Source organism: Delphinus delphis, chromosome 3 (assembly GCF_949987515.2).
Source record: "Delphinus delphis chromosome 3, mDelDel1.2, whole genome shotgun sequence".
In the NCBI taxonomy this organism is placed as follows: Eukaryota; Metazoa; Chordata; class Mammalia; order Artiodactyla; family Delphinidae; genus Delphinus; species Delphinus delphis.
This window is the reverse complement of record NC_082685.1, coordinates 70,883,840-70,904,453: the sequence shown is the minus strand read 5'-3', so window position 1 is coordinate 70,904,453 and position 20,614 is coordinate 70,883,840. Positions and strand designations below refer to the sequence as shown.

At 41.8% G+C, this 20,614-nt stretch overlaps 1 pseudogene; it reads left to right on the top strand.

Annotated features, from left to right (window-relative positions):
- Nucleotides 1-18,067, top strand: part of LOC132422415 (regulator of nonsense transcripts 1-like) — a 128,179-nt pseudogene extending 110,112 nt beyond the window's left edge.
- Nucleotides 18,068-20,614: the final 2,547 nt, after the last annotated feature.

Genomic DNA, 20,614 nt, shown 5'->3' with positions numbered 1-20,614 from the left:
ACTCACTTATTTTGCAACTGGAAGTCTGTACCTCTTAATTGCCCTCACCTATTTCTCCCTCCACTTTTCTCCCCTCTGGCAACCACATATTTGTTCTCTGTATCTGTGACTCTGTTTCTGTTTTGTATGTTTTCTTATTTGTTTTGTTTTTTAGACTCCACATATAAGTGAAACCCCCTAGGTCCATCCATGTTTATGGTTGTCCATCTTTATTTTTTCTCCCTCCCCCATTAAAACACATCCACCTCACCCCTCAATAACCTCTGGTCTTTCTCAGTGTGGAAAAACACGTGGAAAGCAACCCGTTTTTCCATTTGTCAAGGAGACTGAGATTTCTTCTAGCTGATCTGATCCTTGTCCTTGGTGTTGCCAGATGAGGGATCTCCGGAAGCAGCAGAGGGGCCCCAGGACCACCCAGATATCTGGGATGCTTGTGCTTGCAGATCATTCATTCAAAAAATGCAGATCAAGCACCTACTGCATGCAGCCAGTTTTTGAGATACTTAACATAACCCAGTGAATGAAGCAGACACAATCCCCGGGCCTCAATGCTAGACAGAGAGTTGGACATGCACACTAGATACCATACACAGCTCCTGTCCACGTACATCACATGTGATGCCATCATAGGCTTCTACACATCTGGAGGCATCTTCCTATTTTCTGATGAGGATGATGAACCACAGGACTTACTGAAACAGTGAGTGGCCTCTGGGTGTGGAAGGAGAGGGCCTCTTGCCTCTACAGAACAGGGTGGGACAGTACAGGAGGGTTGGGACCGGCAAAACACTGGATCTCACACATCTTTTGATTCCCATGGAAAAGCGAGGCCTTGTGGCTTCCACTCCAGGAGGAAAGTAGTGAAAAAGAACTGTGGGTAAGGTCCCAGGACCTTGGGGACAAGAGCAGAGGCTGGGCTGTACCATCCCCTGGAAACTTATCTCCATTGTAGGTCCGCCTCAATCTGTGGATGTGTGGACCTACTTCTCCCTACCTTCTCCAGCCCTCATCCTGGTGCCAGAGAACCTGAACTGACTTCTCTGGAAGTGACCAGAAGGAGGGTCTGGAAGAGCTAGGTACAGGATGGTTTCGGGGTGGGCAGGAGTCAGGAACCATGTAGCCTGGAATGTGCCAAAAGCCAGCCCTGAGAGGTGACTAGAAGTTTGGTGTTCTGGCAGGGGATGGGAGGGAGATTTGGAGGAGGCTACTAAGGGTCCCAGCTGCTCCATGTGGGAGCCTAGGTTGGGCCAGGAGATTGAGGGTGAGGGCTATCAGTGGAGGGTCCATTGCAGCACCTGAGAGTGGGCGCTCATTACCAACCCCACCCTGATGGCAGAGGACTGCATCCCCTTCCTCAACACATTCCTGTTACCTGCTGCAGCTGAACACTGTGATGAAGGATTATCTGGAGGTGAGTGAGCCTGGGCATGGGGTGGAGGGGATCCTGTGGTTAGAAAGGAGGGAGTCCGTTCCTGCCTAAGGTCTGAGTCTCCCCGTTTGTCATCAGAGAATGTTGAGTTAGAAGGTCTCTGGCCTCAGTTCCCCTGTTCCCCCATCTCTGGAGCCCAGAGCCAAGCCCAGGTCCACCTCCTGCTTCTGGGCATGTGTGTCCCCTGCTGGGCCCTGGCAGTAGTGCAGTATGAGAAGGGGTATGGACGGGGGCTAGTTATGGGCTCAGAGGTCTGTTTCTGACAGACTTTGGCTGTCTGCCTTCCAAAGCAAGGTGATCAACTTTCTGAAAAGGAGAGAGGTGAGCAGCTGTGGTCTCACTGTAGGGAGGTGTAGAAATCAGGGACCCCAATGGGCAGGACCCTCTCTGGCTCTAACCCTTGGATCTTACACTTGTTGGGAGAGTTTGATACACATAACAGGAAAGAGCCATCCCATTAATGGGTGGGGGTAGGGGATGACATCAAGGACAGCTTCCTGGAGGAGGAGCTATTTAAACCCAGTTGGGACGTGAGGCAGGGCCTGGATGGAAGTGGAGGCAAGGAGGGTCTCCATGTGAGCAAAGACAGAGGACCAGCCCCCTGTCCCACTCCTCACCCCCAGGAGGTCCCCACAGTTCCCCCACTCAGGCCTTATCTGTGAGTCCTCAGATGGTAGTTTTGACTGAAGACGCACTGCGTGCAGGAAAGGCAAATCTACATCTAGAGTAAGTGCCTCTCCCAGAAAGAGAAACATTGCTCCTTCAATGGCCAAATGTATCCAATGTAATCACCTGCCACCCAGGGCTGATCATCCCAGGGAGTGGTGATATCTCAACCCTTGCTGAGAACCATCTGAAGACCACCAGAACAGCTCTTCCACAGCTAAGGCTATAAAGAAAGAGCCACAGGGAGTCTGGTAGGAGGGGCAGAGAAGCAATTTAGTCAAGACTCACAGCCACTGCCAGCACATGTGCCTGTGCACACTTAGCAAGGAGGTGAACCAGCTTGGCCGGAGCCTGCCATGGGTCAGGGCAGAGACTGCCACTGCCAGCATGTGCCCACTTATGAGCACTTGGCAAGGAGAAGAGCAAGTTCAGTAGTGTGGGTCAAATGCCTGCAGCCCCAACCCAGCCTCTGACCAAGGCAAGTAAACCAGGGAAAAACTGGAACCAGCTCACAAGTGCAGCCCCAAACCCTTGGGCACCGGACATGCCCCCAAACAAGGTAGAGGCTGCCATCACCTCCCTCAGAGCTCCTGTTCCAGCAGCTTGGGCACTGGCCTCAACCCCAATAGGGCAGTGACTACCATTCAGCCTAGGAGTCTCAGCTTTCAAATGGCTTCTGCTGTAGCCCCTCCAACTCAAACCCTACCAAATTCCCACCAAGGCAGCGGCTGCCATCGCACCCCAGGGAAGTCGTGGTCCAGGATGACTTCAGATCCAGCTGTCTCACCAAAGCCACTAGGCACATGCAGAACACACAGGGACACTCTCACAAAAGGACATACCGTCAAGACCGCGATAAGTAACTGTTTCACCTAATTTCTTAGAAACAAAGAGGGAAAGTTAAACAAAATAAGAAAACAGAACATGTTACAAATGAAAGATAAAACCCCTGAAAAAATTCCTAATGAAACAGAGATAATTCACCTGATAAAGAATTCAAAGCAATAGTAATAAAAATGCTAACCTAACTTGGGAAAAGAATAGATGAACACAATCAGCACTTCAACAAAGAACTAGAAAATATAAAAAAGAACCAGTCAGAGATGAAGAATTCAATAACTGAAATGAAAAATACACTCAAAGGAATCAACAATAGATTAGGCAATACAGAAGAATGCATAAGCGATTGGGAGATAGAAAAGTGGAAATCACCTAATCAAAACAGCAAAAAGAAAAACAAATCGTTAAAAATGAGGATAGGTTAAGGAATCTTTGGGACAACATCAAGCATACTAACATTCTCATTACAGGGGTCCCAGAAGAAAAAGAGAGAGAGAAGGGGACCAAAAATGTATTTGATGAAATTACGGCTGAAAACTTCACTAACCTGAAGGAGGAAACAAATATCTAGGTTCAGGAAGCACAGACAGACCCAAACAAGATGAACCCAGAGACTCACATGAAGACACGTCATAATTAAAATAGCAAAAGTTAGAAATGAAGAACTTTAAAGGCAGCAAGAGAAAAATAATCACATACACGGGCATGCCCATAAGGCTATCACCTGATTTTTTTAGCAGAAAGTTTGCAGCCCAAAAGGGAGTGGCATGATATATTTAAATTACTGAAAGGAAAAAACCTACAACCTAGGATACTCTTCCCAGCAAGGTAATCATTCAGAATTGAAGGACAGATAAAGAGTTCCCCGGACAAGCAAAAACTGAATTAATGACTACTAACCCAACCTTACAAGAAATGTTCAAAGTTCTCCTTTAAGAGAAAAAGAAAAGGCTACAACAAGAAATAAGAAAATGGAGGTAGGGAAAAAGTCATTGGTAAAGGCAAATATATAGAAAAGCAGTGCATCAACAATTTAAATAAGCTAGTACAAAGGTTAAAAGAGAGAACTCTTTAAGTCAACTATAACTACAATAGACAGTAAAGAGATAGGCATGAATATATAAAATATGACATCAAAACATAAAACGTGGGGGAGGAGTAAAAATGCAGATCTTTTAGAATGGATTTGAACTCAAATAATTATCAGTTTAAAACAAGTAGTACAATTATAGGTCAATACACATGAACTCCGCGGTAGCCGCAAATCAAAAACCTACAACAGATGCACAAAAATTAGAGAGAAAGGGATACAAACATTAACACTAAAGAAAATCATCAAACCACAAGGGAAGAGACTAAAAGAAGAAAAAAAATAGAACTACAAAATAAATAAAAAACAAGTAACAAAATGGTAACCATTACATACCAATCAATAATCACTTTAAATGTCAATGAACTAGATGCCCCAACCAAAACATGTAAGGTAGCTAACTAGATAAAAAGGCAAGACCTATCTATATACTGCCTACAAGAGACCAACTTCAGAGCTAAAGACACACACAAACTGAAACTAAGAGGATGGAAAAAGATATCCATGCAAATGGAAGTGAAAAGAAACCCAGGAGAGCAACACTCATATAACACAAAGTAGACTTTTAAAAAAAGTCTATATGAAAAAATGAGGAAGGGCATTATATAATGATAAATGGGTCAATACAAGAAGAGAATATAACATGTTAAATACACATGCACCTAATATAAGAGCACCTAAATATATAGAGCAAATATTAAAAACATAAAGAGAGAAACTGACAGGAATACAGTAATAGTAGGAGGTGTAACACTCCACTTACATCAATGGATAGACCATCCAGACAGAAAATCAATAGGAGACAGAGACCTTATATGACACTTTAGACCAGATGAACTTAATAGATATTTATAGGACATTCCATCCAAAAAGAACAGAATACACATTCTTTTTCAGTGCACACGGAACGTTCTCCAGGATAGATGACATGCTAGGCCACAAAACATTACTCAGTAAATTTAAGAGGACATAATTTATATCAAGCATCTTTTCTGACCACAACAGTATGAAGTTAGAAATCAATTACAGGAAGAAAAAACACAAATGCATGGAGACTAAACAACACACTATTTTTAAAAAATGTATCAACAGATAAACCAAAGAGGAAATCAGAAAATCCCTAAGACAAATGAAAGTAAAAACACAACTTTCCAAAATCTATGGAACATTGCAAAAGCAATTCTAAGGGGGAAGTGTATAGCAATATAGATCTACCTAAAGAAACAAGAAAAATATCAAATAAACAACCATCAAAAGGAATTAGAAAAAGAAAAACAAACAAAGCCCAAAGTCAGCAGAAGAAAGAAAATAATAAAGATCAGAGTGAAATAAATGGAAACCAAAAAAATAAAAACAAAAAACCCTAGAAATATCAATGAAAACAAGAGCTACTTTTTGAAAAGATAAACTAAATTGATAAGTCTTTATCCTGGTGCATTAAGAAAAAAAGAGAGAGGACCCAAATAAACAAAATTAGAAATGAAAGAGGAAAAGTTAAAACTGGTATCACAGAAATGCAAACAATCATAACAGAATACTACAGTTATATGCCAACATATTGGACAACCTAGAAGAAATTGAAACATACAAGCTTCCAAGATTGAATCAGCAAGAAATAGATAACCTGAACAGACTGATTACTAGTACTGAAATTGAATCAGTAATCAAAAAACTCCCAAAAAACAGAAGTTCAGGACCACATGTCTTCAAAGGGGAATTCTACCACATATAAAGAAGAATTAATACCTATCCTTCACAAACTATTTCAAAAATCTGAAGAGAAGGCAACACTCCTAAAATCATTCTATGAGGCCAATATTACCCTGATGCCAAACCCAGACAATGACACTGCAAAAAAGAAAATCCCAGGCCAACATCTCTGATGAATATAGATAAAATACTCAACAAAATATTAGCAAGCCAAATTCAATACATAAAAAGCATCATACACCATAATCAAATAGGACATATCCCAGGATGCAAAGATGGTTCAATACCTGCAAATCAATCAATGTGATGATACAGCACATTAACAAAACAAAGACTAAAAATCACATGATCGTCTCAAAAGATTCAGAAAAAGCATTTGACAAAATTCAACATCCATTAATGATAAAAAAAACTCTCAACAAAGTTGGTACAGACAGAACAGATCTCAACATAATAAAGGCCATTTACGACATACCCATAGCTAACATCACACTGAACCATGAAAAGCTGAAAGATCCGGAACAAGACAAGGATATCCACTCTCACCATTTATATTTAACATTGAATTGGATGTCCTAGCCACAGCGATCAGACAAGAAAAAGAAATAAAAGGCATCCCAATTGGAAGGGCAGAGCAAAACTGTCACTATTTGCAGATGACATGATACTATTATACATACAGAAAACTCTAAAGTCTCCATTAAAAGACTATTAGAAGTAAAAAATGAATCAGTAAAGTTGTAGAATACAAGATTAGTATACAGATATCTGCTGTTTTTCTATATGCTAATAATAAAGTATTAGAAAGAAAAAGTAAGAGAACAATCCCATTTATAATTGAATCAAAAGAATGAGCTACCTTGGGACTTCCCTGGTGGTACAGTGGTAAAGAATCCACCTTCCAATGCAGCAGATGCGGGTTTGATCCCTGGTCAAGGAACTAAGATCCCACATGCTGCGGGGCAACTAAGCCCATGTGCCACAACTACATTGAGCTTGCATGCCTCAACGAGACAGCCCACATGCCACAAAACTACAGAGCCCAAATGCACTGGAGCCCACATGCCACAACTAGAGAGAGAAAACCCGCATGCCACAACTAGAGAGAAGCCCAAGCACTGCAACTAGAGGGAAGCCCAAGCGCCGCAACAAAGAGACTGTGTACTGTAACGAAAGATCCTGCATGCCTCAACGAATATCCCATGTGCCACAACTAAGACCCAATGCAGTCAAAATAAATAAATAAATAAGATACCTAAGAGTAAATTTAACCAAGGCGGTGAAAGACACATACTCTTAAAACCGTAACACACTGATGAAGAAAACTGAAGATGATTCACATAAATGTAAAGATATCCCATGTTCATCAACTGGAAGTATTAATATTGTTAAAATGTCCACACTACCCAAAGCAATCTACAGATTTAATGCAATCTCTATCAAAATACTCATGACATTTTCCACAGAACTAGAACAAATAATCCTAAAATTTGTAAGGAACCACAAAAACCCCAAATGGCCAAAGCAATCTTGAGTAAAAAGAACAAAGCTTGAGGTATTATGCTCCCTGACTTCAGACTATACTACAAAGTTACAGCAATCAAAAGAGCATGGTACTGGCACAAAAAAAGACATATAGACCAATGGAAAAACATAAAGAGACCAGAAATAAACCCATGCACATATGGTCAATTAATCTACGATGAAGGAGGCAAGAATATACAATGGGGAAAAGACAGTCTCTTTAACAAGTGGTGTTCAGAAAACTGGACAACTACATGTAAAATAATAAAATTAAAACATTTTTTCAAACCATATACAAAAGTAAACTCAAAATGGACTAAAGACCTAAATGTATAAAACTCCTAGAAGAAAGCATAGGCAGCACACTCTTTGGCATAGGTCTTAGCTATATACTTTTGGATCTATCTCCTCAGGCAAGGAAAGCAAAAGCAAAAAATAAATAAATGGGACTTAATTAAACTTAAAAGCTTTTGCACAGTGAAGAAAACCATCAACAAAAGGAAAATACAACCTACTGAATGGGAGAAAATATTTGTAAATGATATATGTAATAAGAGACTAATAATCAAAATAGAGAAAGAACTCATACAACCCAATATCAAAAAAAAATCAAATTAAAAATGGGCAGGAGACCTGAACAGACATTGTTCCAAAGAAGACATACAGATAATATATAAAAATATCAAATCACTATGCTGTACACCTGAAGCTAAAATAATAAGTCAACTATACTTTGATTTAAAGACAAAAAGAAAAGGAAAGAAAGAACCAGGCTTGTGAAGATCTGAGGAAGAATGTTCTAAGTACCCAAGCACAGGAATGAGTTTGTCAGTCACTGCGGTCAGAGGGAAGGCCTGAGCAACTGGAGTGATGAGCAAAGGGGGAGAGAGGCAGAAGCAAGGTCAGGGAACCAAAAGAGGCCACTCTTCAGAAGGCCTGATAAGCCAAGTAGTTTGAATCTTTTTTAGGGCCAAACAGAAACCTCTGGAGAGCTCCTTCCATTCAGGAGAGTAATGTTAGAGCTCTCATAGCACAAGAATAGCTCAGCACTGAGGTTCCTGGTCCCATTTTGGCTGCCATCAGAGCATCAGATGATGGGATATTGAGGTAAGAAGAGTAAGTACTGAGATAAATTATAATTAAATGGTAATTATAGTACTGAGGTTCTAATTGGAAAGTCATAATAATCCAAACCCTACAGAAGCAAAACTCAAGCTGGGGCACTATAGATTTATCTGGATGAGCAATTATTTTTCAAAGACACTTGGACACTACAGTATACATTTTTGCTCTGCCATAATGAATGACATTTAAACAAAACTGAAGATGGAACAGAAAAGACTGTTTACAAGAGGTGGTCCAGGCACCAGGAGGCTCTGATAAACAGAACACCCTTTACTTAGGTTACATATAGCTTAATATAGAGTATAATATTGAGTGCAATACTGGGTAAACTCAATAATACTCTAATACTGAATATAGCTTAATTATATACAGTTTAATATTGAGCTATATATACCAGACCGTATAAAAAATGTGATCACTTTTCTATAGAAGCTACTATTTAATACTGAGAAGACCAAAGATATCCTACGGTAGGTAAAGCACATAAAACTGTACATCTACTCTTACAGTAAGTAGCTAACAAATGTTTAAATGAATAAATGAATGCTTAGATTTCAATCACTTGTCATTCAGTAAAAATATGCTATTTAATTGAGATTATCTGATTTACAAGTTAGTTTGAATAACATCTCAATTTTTTAAAATTTATTTATTTATGTTTACTTTTGACTGTGTTGGGTCTTTGTTGCCGCGTGTGGGGGCTACTCTTTGTCGCAGCGTGCAGGCTTCTCACTGCGGTGGCTTCTCGTGGAGCACGGGCTCTAGGTGCGTGGGCTTCAGTAGTTATGGCATGCAGGCTTCAGCAGTTGTGGCTCAGGGGCTCTAGAGCACACACTCAGTAGTTGTGGCACATGGGCTTAGTTGCTCCATGGCATGTGGGATCTTCCCGGAACAGGGCTTGAAACTGTGGCCCCTGCACTGGCAGGCAGATTCTTAACCACTGCACCACCAGGGAAGCCCCTACATCTCAATTTTTATGACAGAATTTAAGTCTATCTGATATAAGGGATGCTTGGTATTTTATTATACTTTATTGATAAAGAAAAAATTATAAAAATGAGGCTTTAACATTAGCAATTCCATTCTAATATATTGGGAATTATCATAGGTATAGTCAATTTGGGGCATAAATTTTATTTCCATAAAGCCAACTTGGGGGGAGTAAAAGTATTTTGATAAAAGCTATGATAAAGTACACTTTTCTTAAATTAGCATTCACAGAAGAGTTAAATCACAGGAAAATGCTTTAAAAACCTATCTAAAGATAGTCCTTGTGGATAACCAAAAACATTAAAAATAGATAACTGACCTAAGCACATGATAATATCAATCAACTATTACGGCAATCAGGCAGTATACCTGGTTATTTTTCATACACTGCCTTCTCTTTTCTTTTCATGAGGTATAAATTACAATCAGTGAAATGCACATATCTTAAGAATATAGTCCAATGGGGTTTAAAATATGTGTACACCCTATAAACAGCACCCATACTACAGAAACTTCCCTCTAGGCCTTTCCCAATCAATCTCTTCACCTTCTGCTTGAGGCAATCGTCACCATAGCTTAGTATTACCAGTTTTAAAAATTCACTGATAATCAAACACCTACAGTCCTCCGCTCTACCAGCTGAGCTACAAAAATAAACTCCAAATGGATTAAAGACCTAAATGTTAAGGCCAGACACTATCAAACTCTTAGAGGAAAACATAGGCAGAACACTCTATGACATAAATCACAGCAAGATCCTTTTTGACCCACCTCCTAGAGAAATGGAAATAAAAACAAAACCAAATGGGACCTAATGAAACTTAAAAGTGTTTGCACAGCAAAGGAAACCATAAACAAGACCAAAAGACAACCCTCAGAATGGGAGAAGATATTTGCAAATGAAGCAACTGACAAAGGATTAATCTCCAAAATTTACAAGCAGTTCATGCAGCTCAATAACAAAAAACAAACAACCCAATCCAAAAATGGGCAGACGACCTAAATAGACATTTCTCCAAAGAAGATATACAGATTGCCAACAAACACATGAAAGCATGCTCAACATCATTAATCATAAGAGAAATGCAAATCAAAACTACAATGTGATATCATCTCACAACAGTCAGAATGGCCATCATCAAAAAATCTAGAAACAATAAATGCTGGAGAGGGTGTGGAGAAAAGGGAACCCTCTTGCACTGTTGGTGGGAATGTAAATTGATACAGCCACTATGGAGAACAGTGTGGAGGTTCCTTAAAAAACTACAAATAGAACTACCATACAACCCAGCAATCCCACTACTGGGCATATACCCTGAGAAAACCATAATTCAAAAAGAGGCATGTACCAAAATGTTCATTGCAGCACTATTTACAACAGCCAGGACATAGAAGCAACCTAAGTGTCCATCAACAGATGAACGGCTAAAGAAGATGTGGCATATATATACAATGGAATATTACTCAGCCATAAAGAGGAACAAAATTGAGTTATTTGTAGTGAAGTGGATGGACCTAGAGTCTGTCATACAGAGTGAAGTAAGTCAGAAAGAGAAAAACAAATACTGTATGCTAACACATATATATGGAATCTAAGAAAAAAAAAAAGGTCATGGAGATCCTAGGGGTAAGACGGGAATAAAGACACAGACCTACTGGAGCATGGACTTGAGGATATGGGGAGGGGGAAGGGTAAGCTGGGACAAAGTGAGAGAGTGGCATGGACATATATACACTACCAAACGTAAAATAGATAGCTAGTGGGAAGCAGCCGCATAGCACAGGGAGATCAGGTTGGTGCTTTGTGACCACCTAGAGGGGTGGGATAGGGAGGGTGGGAGGGAGGGAGATGCAAGAGGGAAGAGATACAGGAACATATGTATATGTATATCTGATTCACTGTTATATAGCAGAAACTAACACACCACTGTAAAGCAATTATACTCCAATGAAGATGTTAAAAAAAAAAAAGAAATGAAGAGTGGGAAAGACTTCTGATGCAATGGAGACTTAATAAAGATTTGATTTTGAATCAATAAAAAAATTCATTGAATAGAATTATATTACTACTTAGCAATAAAAAAGAATGAACTAATTATAGATACAACATGGATGAACCTCCAAATCACTAAGCTGGGTGAAGGAAAAACCATACACAAAAGTAGTATATAATGCGTCATTCCATTTATATAAAATTCCAGAAAAATCCAACTAACCCTTGCTGACAGAACTCAGAGCACTGGTTGTCTGGGGACCAGGGAGAGGATAAGCAAGAGGAATTACAAATGAGCATAAGTAAATGTGGGAGGTATATTCATATGTCAAAGCTTACCAAATTGTACACGTTAAATATGTGTAGTTGATTTTTTTCAACTATATCTCAGTAAAGCTTAAAATCATAACTCCAATGGCATATCAGTTTGCTGGATAAGAAAAATTTACTTCACAAGTCACACAGAGCTTACATATTCAATAAGTAATTAAGCTTTCATAATGTGTTTTAACTTAGAAAAGGTTTCACCATTTTTCCTCCAAATATTTTCCTCTAATGCAATTTTTCTTCCATTCCATGAATCCAATTCCATGTGTGTTCAATACCAATGTTGTCCTACAATAAAGAGGTCAATACTGCTCTTTTTATTTTTTTTTCACTCTGGGCTTTTGTTTGGTTTATTTCTATTGATTTGCAAGTTCACTGATCTTTTCTCACTGTCCAGTCTGTTATGACCTCATTTCATCTCACTTCTCAAATTTCCATTTGACCCCTTTTTAGTTTCCATTTTTCTACTATGAACCTCTATCTGTTCATCCATTATATCCATCTTTACCTTAAAGCTTTGAAAATATTTATAATACTGTCTTAAATTCTTTTTGAATAGAAGGCTCTAGTTAAATCTTCTTTCGGTTCAAATTATAAAACAATTGTATGTGCCCTTTAGACTTCCTTATTTAATGTTTTATTTACTTTCAACGTACAGCTCAAAGCACAAACACTGTACGCTTTAAACCCAAACCCTTTCCTTCCCCTGTTTATTCAATATTTTGGACACATATTATGACATATGCACTGGACCTAAATTCAAGAGTTCTGTGAAAACCATATCATTGGAAGAAGGAATTCATTGATCTACTGTATTTTTCAAGGGCTTCAGCCTCATATTTGGTTATATGTTACTAACTGATCCACTAAAATAAGATGGCAAAAAACCCAGCTCTATTTTTGGAAACACAATTTTCCTTATTATTTTTTTACAAGTTGTATGCACCTATTGTCTTCTGTTATTAAGAAACCAACAAAATAATGTCTTAGTCCAGATTTGTTTTTAAGTGATGCTTCACTTTATACTTTTTGTTGAGGTATAAATCACAAAAAATAAAATGCATGTGTCTTAATAGTACAGTTCAATGATTTTGACAATGACTGGGTAACAACCACTGAAATTAATATACAGAACATTTCCATCACTCCCAAAATTTCCCTCATTCCCCCTTTCCAGTTAGTCTGCTTTCCCCAGGGGTAACCAGTTTCTCATTCCTACTAACATGGTATAGAACTGCCTGTTCTTGGAACTTATATAAAATGAAGTCATATATAAGTACTCTTTTGCGTCTAGATTCATTCACTCAGATACTATTTTTAAGATTTATCCATGTCATTTCATCAATCAAAAGTTCATTCTTTTTAACTGTTAAGTATTCCATTGTATAAATATACTACAGTTTCTTTACCCATTTTCGTATTGATGGGCCTCTTGGATTGTTTTCAAACTTTGGCTATTACTTTGTATAAACCTGCTATGAATATTCTCTTATACACATTTTCATAGACATATGTTTTCATTTCTCTTGGCTTAATACCTAGTAATGGAATTTCTGTGTCATAGATGTACTCACTTTATATATCTTTTTCCCCTCCTCAAACTGAATTTGTGTTTTTAGATATTATAAAATATATCCTATAAACAACATGTAGATAGGTCTTGCTTTTTATCCAGTCTTGTAATTTCCTTCTCTCTAATGGAGCATTTAGTCCACTTACATTGAATGGAATTACGGTTTTGTTCAGATCAGTTTAATTCTACTACCTTGGTATTTGTTTTCTACCTGTCCCATCTGTTATGTGTTCTATTGTTCATTTATTTCTATTGTCTTCTGTGCTTACAGAATAATTTTTATCCAATTTTATCTATTTAATTGATTTTTTAGCAATACTTCTTTGTGTGCGTCCACTGTTATGTGTTGTGATGGTTACCCTATAGATAGTAATACACACACTTAACTTACCACAGTCTCAATTCATAAGATATTAAAGAACAATACAATAACTATACAATGGTATAATTTCATTTAATCCCCACTCAATTCCTTGTATATTAGCCATACGTTTTAATTCAACATATTCTATAAACCCCATACCCATTATTACTGTTTTGTGCTTTAAACAGCCAAGAGTCTTTTAAAGAACTTCAGCAATGTCATGAGCCTAAAACGACTAAAATTAGACTTCAAGGGCATCAAGACAGCCAGAACCTAAAAGGCCAAGATTACAGAGAGAAGAGTTCAAAGAACTGAGCCCAATAGTCTAAGCCGTTTTTCCTCTTGAGGCACTTGCCAGTTTGTAAGTAGTATAGGCTGAGAAGCACAGAAGCGGCGCAGAAACTAGCTGCTATGAGTTCGAGAAACTATGCAGGATTTTTCTCAGTTTCATGGCTCTGGGAAGATTTTAAAAATGGGATTAAAGAACCACCAAAAGGATGGGGTTCTGATAAAAACCCCAAGTATTCAATTGGACACCACAAGGGCTACAGTCTATGCTGAGGTTAAGCCAGAAATAGACCAGCCTTACAGACTTGAACCCAGCTGTGAATCAGCTCAGCCTGTTTGAATTAAAGTAATCCATGCCGACTCTAATTGACTGCCAGAAGCTAAAGAAATCCCCTTTAGAGAAAGATAACATTTCAAGAATCCCTGTAATTTTTACACATAATTCTAGTAATTCAATAAAAACTTTACCAGGTATACAAAATAAAAAATAAGGGGGTGGGGGTGGGGGAGGCAATAGAAACTGATGCACAGGTGATCCAGATACTGGTTTTCAGAAAAAGACTTTAAATGACTGTAAAATGGACGACAAGATAGAGAAATCAACTAGAAAACTAGAATTTATATCAAAAGAATAAAATGGAGCTCCTAAAACAAAAAATAATATCAGAAATCAAGGATGCAATGGAGACCATCTCACATCCGACAGAATAGGTAAAATTAAAGCAACGTACTTACCACAGGCCGTGGCGACGGCGGTTCCTGCAGTCGCTGTGAGCTGCGGGTGGCTCCGAGGGCAGCAAGAGCAGCTCTGGTCGCGCGGCTCGCGCGGTTGCGACCCTTTGGATACTGCCCAGCTACGCAGCGGCCTAGACCTCGGCGTGGCTGAGGGCTCTGCGCAGCGAAAACGCAGCAGCTCGAGCTTGGAGGCGTTTCCGCCCAGCCCGCACATGCGCACCTTCCTGGATGCGCAGAAAGCCAGCCTCCCAGGCTTCCACACGCAGGGCTAGGAGTTTGAATGCACCGAGATCGCCTTCCCCAGCCAGACACAGACGCGCCTCCCAAGGTGGCAGCACTAGAGGCCGGGTCCGTGTAGAAGCTGCAGCCGGACCGGTGGACTCGCACGTGGGCTGACCCGTGCGCATCCTGCAGAACCAGGCGAGAATGAGAACGTGGGCAAGACAAGCCAGCTGGCCAAGTTTAACTTCAAAGAAGATGAAGACGATACTTGTTAGAGGAAGGATGTCTCATACATGCCTGCAGCTACTGGGGAATACCCGATCCCGACTGCATGGTTTACTGTGATACCAGCAAGAGTGGTTCAGTAGATCACGGAAATGCTTCTGGCAGCCACATTCTAAGTCACCTCTGAGGGCAAAATGCAAAGAGATGACTCTGCACAAGGATGGGCCCCGGGGGAGACGGTTCTGGAGCGGTATGACTATGTCAGCAGCAAGGCCTTCCTCCTTGGCTTCATTCTTACCAAAGCCACCTGGGTCATGGGGCAACTGTGCAGCCAGCCCTAAGCCACTCAGAGCAGCCTCAAGAAAATCAGATGAGAGAGTTCACAGTGGAAACCCCGGATCCAGGACCAGTACTTCCTGTCCTGGCTGATCACAATCCCTTCTGAGCAGGAACAGCTGTGGGCTCACAGATCACCAGGGAGTAGATGAGCCAGCTGGAGTAGCTCTGCAAGGAAAATCCTTCCACCACCTTGGAGGACCTGGAGAAGCCAGGGGTGGAGGCAGGGCCCCAGCATATCATCCCCAGGAAGGAGGACTCTTACCAGTACCAGCACATATGTGGCCCTCTGGTCAAGCTGGAGACCAACTACTCTAAGAAACTGAAAGAGTCCCAGAGTCAAGGTAACATCACTGTCAGGTGGCACCTGGCCTTAACAAGAAGAGAACTGCCTACTTCACTTTGCCCAAGACTGACTTTGGTAATCAGGCTTTAGTAATCATTTGGTTAGGAGACATGCAGCTCATGCAGGGGAACAAGATTTGTCTGTGGTACAAAGGGGACCTGGTGCCCCTGTGGAAAGGGATTGGCCACGTCATCAAGGCTCCTGATAATTATGGCAATGAGATCACCATTGAGCTGCAGAGTAGTTGTGGGCGTACCTTGGAGGTAACTCATAACTTCCAGGTGGATTTCATGTGGAGGTCAGCCTCATTAGACAGAACGCAGAGTGTTGAAAACATCTGCTGTGGAGGAGAGCTCCGTGTTGGGCTGCATCTACCGTAAACTGCTAGGCGTGATCAGAGAGTGCCAGCTGCCCAAGTACTTCACAGCACAAGAGTTCCAAGACCTCCACCACTCTCAGGTTGACTTTCCGAGGATGGTGCTGCAGAGACCACTGAGCTGGATCCAGGGACCACTAGGCATAGGGAGATGTGACCTCAGCCACCATCATCTACCATCTGGCTCAGTGGGCCTGTGCTAGTCTGTGCCCCAACTAACATAGCCAAGGATCAGCTGACCAAGAAGATCCACTGACCAGGCTGAAAGTCATGCAGCTCTGCGCCAGGGTCCTCGGCTCCCCATTGTGCATCCTGGCCCTGCACAAGCAGGTCAGGAACACAGGTAGCACGCCAGAGCTCCAGAAGCTGCAGTTGCTGAAGGACAAGACCTGGGAGCTGTCTTCTGCAGACCAGAAGTGGTACTTGGCCCTGAAGCAGACTCCTGAGAGGGAACTGCTTGTGAACACAGATGTCATCTGCTGTACATGCGGGTGACCGAAGCTTGCCAAGAGGCAGTTTCACAGGGAGCCAGGCCACTGAGCCCTGGAGTACATGGTCCCTGTGTCCTCAGAGCCAAGCAGCTGATCCTTGTGGATGACCACTGCCAGCTGGGCCTCATGGTGATATGCAAGAAGGCAGCCAAGGCTGGGCTGTCCCAGTCACTCCTTGAGTACCTGGTGGTGCTGGGCACCTTTCCTATCTGCATCATCCGCCTCCAGGTCCAGGATCAGAGGTACCCTGCACTCAGCGCCTTCCTGTCCAACATCTTCTGCAAGGACCCTTGTCAGAACAGCAGCAGGTCATGTGAAGATGCTCTGTGTGACCCAGGGCCAGGAGGAGATCATCAGGTCAGGTACCTCCTACCTAACAGGCCAGAAGCTGCAAACAGAAAAGATCACCACAAAGCTAATGAAGACGGCTGCCAAGCTGGACCAGATTGCCATCATCATGTCCGTCATCATGTCCGTCATCATGTCCTATGAGGGCCAATGCTCCTACCAGCGCAGTACATGCAGCTCAGTAACTCCCTGCACACCAAGCCCTACCAAGAGGTGGAGAATGGCAGCGTGGATGTATTTCAGGGGCTCAAGAACAATTTTATCATCTTCTGCATGTGGGCAGGTAAGCACCAAAGCATTGGATTTTTAAACAACCCCAGGCACTTAATGTGGCCCTGACCAAAGCACATTATGGGCAACCCAGGGGCCCTGTCCAAGCAGCTGCTCTGGAACCACCTGCTGAACTACAACCACCTGCTGGGGGCGGGGGCACTGAACTATCTGCAGGAGAGCCTCATGCAGTTCAGCAAGCCCAGGAAGCTAGTCATCACCATCAACCTTGGAGCCCGCTTCATGACAACATCCGTGTATGACCCCGGAAAGCCATTATCCCAGGATCAGTCTGTGATCAGAGCAGCCAGGGCCAGCCTTTGAACATGTGCTTCCAGACCCATGACCAGATCAGCATGATCAGTGCCTACCCCAGCCTCATGACCTCCATGAACAGTCCCCATGGCCTCCAACCTGGTCATGCCACCCATCCTGCCACCGGGGTATTTTGGACAAGTTAACAGGCCATCCACAGGTGGGGCACCCCAAAAGGCAAGACTGGTCATGGGGGATTCTAGAAGAACAGCTTTGGGCCTCCTGGGCCAGCCAGAGGTATCTCCTCAACAGCCAGGCCAGCCGGGCATGTGCCGTCAAAGCTGTCTCACAGGGTGCCCTGAGGACAGGCTGCATCTCCATCAGCCAGCCCTCCCAGGTGAGTCAGGCCCACCTCTCCCAGCCCAGGCTGTCTCAGGACAGTCGTCTTGGCAGCATGGCGCTGTCACAAGACTCCATATACTCCATGTACCAGGGGCAGCAAGCATACCCGCCCAGCAGAGTGATGGGGCTGCCCCAGTACTAGAAGGTGGTCTCCTCCACTAGCATCTTATTCTGGGTTAAAAAAGTAAAAATAGGGCTTCCCTGGTGGCATGGTGGTTGAGAGTCCGCCTGCTGATGCAGGGGACACGGGTTCGTGCCCCGGTCCGGGAAGATCCCACATGCCGTGGAGTGGCTGGGCCCGTGAGCCATGGCCGCTGAGCCTGCGCGTCCGGAGCCTGTGCTCCGCAACGGGAGAGGCCACAACAGTGAGAGGCCCGCAAACCGCAAAAAAAAAAAAAAAAAGTAAAAATAAATGGATGCCTGTTTTCCACTGCTAAAACTGAAGCATCATTTTGAGCAGCACGAGAGGGAGAGGAACACCCAAGGGAGAGAGGAGCTTAAGTCAGAGCAAGTGCCCAATGCCGGTGCTTGGTGAGGAGGAGGAGGGGGAGTGAGAGGTGGGCTCCACCACCAAGCCTCACCATCCCTGCTGCCAACAAGGAAGGCCCAGCGCCCACAATGTCCACACCTGGGTCTGCCACCAGGGCAGAGCGAGGAAAACCCTCGTCTCAGAGGAGCCCTTTTCCCTGTTCTGTTCTTCTTCTCTTTTAGTTAAAGGGGAACTACGTTTTAGCAGGAAAAAAACTTCGCACTCTGTGCCCAGTCAGGGCTCCGGGCAGTTGACAGCTGTGCTAGGCTGAGCCCCTTCGAGATGTGCTGTCCACACCAGCTCTGAAACTGTGGAGGGCATGCTGGCTGTGTTCTAAGAGGGTTTTCCTGTAAAGAAATACATGTTTGGAAGGTTTCTGGTTACTTTTTAAAGACTCTTTCAAAGAAGTACTGAAATAAACACTTTCCTGAGTTTGTCTGCCAAATCTGAGTGGTGGACCTGGGTGATGTGAGTAGGTTCCAGAAACAAAGTTTAAACAAACCAATACAACTAGAGACTAGGAGCAACACCTGTGATGCAGTTGCAAGAAGGGTTTTTGTTTGAAGTTTTAGCTTCCAGCAGCTTCTCCCTGCAGGTGAGGGAGCAGCATTCAGGAACAGGAGGCTCCTTTCTCCACTAGACTCTGAGAAGTAAAGCATTTCCCTCTAGGGCTGGATTTGCCCCTCACTCCCTGTGAAAATTTGGACACAGAGACAGACACATAGAGGGAAGATGATATGAAGATACACAGAAAAACAACAGCCATGTGACTGTAGTGATGAAGCTACAAGCCAAGGAATGCCAAAGGTGGCTGGCAAACATCAAAAGCCAGAAGCAAAGAAGGATTCTCCCCCAGAGCCATCAGAGAAAGCATGGCTCTGCCAGTGCCTTGATTTCAGACTTCTAGTCTCCAGAACTGTGACACAATTGCTGTTGTCTTAAGCCACTCAACTTTTGATACATTTTTACAGTCACCCTAGGAAATCAATACAACTACTAGTATAGTTAACAACATGGATGAATTCTCAAAAGCATTATATTATGTAAAAAAATCTTACATAAAAGATACTAACTGTATGATTCACTTTACATGAAGTTCTAGAACAGGCAAAACTAACCTATGGTGGGAAAAAAATCAGAACAGTGATTGCTTATGGGTGAGGAAGTTGGGACTGGCTGGGAAGAGGCATGAAGAAACTTTCTAGGGGGATGACTATGTTCTATATCTTGGTAGAGGATTGGGTACACCAGTGTTTGCATTTATCAAAACTCAGCAAATGAATACCTAAGATTTGTGTAGTTCATTGTATATAAATTCTACCTCAAAATAAAAACTACTATAAACAAATACTGAACTCTAGCTAATGGTATGCATGCTGAGGTGTTTAGAAGGAAGTGTAGTGAAGTCTGCATTTTAATTTGAAATGCATTAAAGAGTAAGATGGATTGATGACTGTATAGTTAGATGGTTAGGTAGATATGTGATAATGCAAGTATAATATAATATTAATGGCAGAATTAATGTGATAATGCAAGTATAATATATGCAAGTATAATATAATATTAATGGCTGTCTAGTTGGTGGACATATGGCTGTTCAATGTAAAATTCTTTCAACTTTTCTGTGTGCTTGAATATTTTTATAATAAAATGTTACAGAAAAAAGAATGTAATAAAGGAGTTAACCAGAAAATTAGACATAGAAGTTTAATCAGGCTGCAGCACAGAATTTTAAAAAGAATGGAAAATACAGAAAGGCGCATAAGTGATACCAGTCTCAGGGATAAAGACTAACATAGGTATAATTGGAGTTGTAGAAGCAAAGAAGAAAAAGAATTGGCTAGATGCTGTTTTTTAAAAGATCATTTTTGAGAATTTTTCGAAGTAGATGAAAGACTTCAAGCCACATATTCGGTTAATAAAATGAATTGCAAGCATTTCTTTTGAATACAAAGGAAAACAAAATGAGGTGTATCTAGTTAAACTGTTGAAAAACAAAGAAAAAACCCCTTAAAAGCATTCAGAGGTGCAACAACGAGACAGAACTGACTTCTCAATGGAATGGCATCTTTAAAGTGAGGCCTGTGAATAGAGCTGGCATTTATTAGGCTTCTATTATATGTCAGACTCTGGGCTAAACCCTTCACAAACATTGTAGCA